This window comes from Octopus bimaculoides, chromosome 13 (assembly GCF_001194135.2).
Source record: "Octopus bimaculoides isolate UCB-OBI-ISO-001 chromosome 13, ASM119413v2, whole genome shotgun sequence".
In the NCBI taxonomy this organism is placed as follows: Eukaryota; Metazoa; Mollusca; class Cephalopoda; order Octopoda; family Octopodidae; genus Octopus; species Octopus bimaculoides.
The window spans coordinates 29,003,352-29,004,629 of record NC_068993.1 but is presented as its reverse complement, the minus strand read 5'-3'; positions in this window follow the sequence as shown (position 1 = coordinate 29,004,629).

The following is a 1,278-nucleotide window of genomic DNA, read 5'->3' as shown; positions in this document are numbered from 1 at the left end:
TCTCACAAATTTAAATATTCATTGCATTCACTGCGTCCAATTCACAAATTTAAATATTCATTGTATTCACTGTGGAATATTCCATTCTCATTTGCAAAATCTCTCACTTTCTCTTTTAAGTTTACATTCACTATTTGGAAAACCAACAGTTTATTCTATTAGTGTATACGTAATTTATTATTTATTTTTCTATTAATTTTATTGAATGAAAATTTTTTAAATACCCGTATAAGTTTTGAATGCAGGATAGCTGTGAGAAGAGCCTAGAAAAGTGGGTAATTACTATTAGAAGATGAGGAGAAAAAAGTTACCGACAAGTACTCGAAACTTGCACCTTGTTCACTCTATACCACTAAGCCAATATAAACACAAACAAGTTGCATGAGGGACTTCAACAGTGACACATTTGCGCACCCAAATGAAAGGCAATGAATGTGTGTGTGTGTTTGCTACTCACTGACAAAACTTTGTGTTGCATTACTTTTGCGAAGTTTTGTCAGTGAAGAAGTTGAGGTTTCAAAGTGAAGAAAATGTTTGGACACAAATGAAGTTTTAATGTTGAAGTGAAACTGGTACTACTTGAATACAGAAGTCCCTTGATGGTACTTCTTAAATATAGAGGCACTACTTAAATACAGGTGTTACATACAAAACATTTTAAATGTACGCTGTGTGGATGTGTAATGACACTCTAACCCTAACCAACCCTAAAACTAGCCCTAATGTTAACCCTAAAAACTAACCCTAGAACTAATCCTCCCCTTTGTATTGTTACGTAGATGCATTGGGACCTCTTTATTTAAGTAGTGCCATGAAACTAATGGTTTCTGTGTGTTCTTGAACGGCTTACAGACATCTATGCTACAATTGTTTTTGTTTCAGCACACAATCTCAGTTCAAGTCACTTGCTGTACAAGTACATCTCCATAATTTTTTAAAATCACTGTGGATAAATTCCATCAATGACCGTCTCAGCCTCTCCAATATTTTAATTTCTAAACAGAAACAATCAGGGGCAGGGAGTGGGGTTGCAAAAAATTAATAATTTCTCAAATTGTCTTTTCTATAGCATATAAATGTATTTAGGGGGGAAAAATATTGAAAAACATCAACACATGCAAGAGTGATAAAGAAACGAGGTAGGTTGTCTTTGGATATGCTAGAAACAACAGCTAAATTGCCCTAAATCACTCACTTTTCCCTCTGAAAATATCAAAATTTTTTACTGAAAATGCTCTTTGCATAGTTTTGAAGTGCAAAAAAAATTTGGCCAAAATA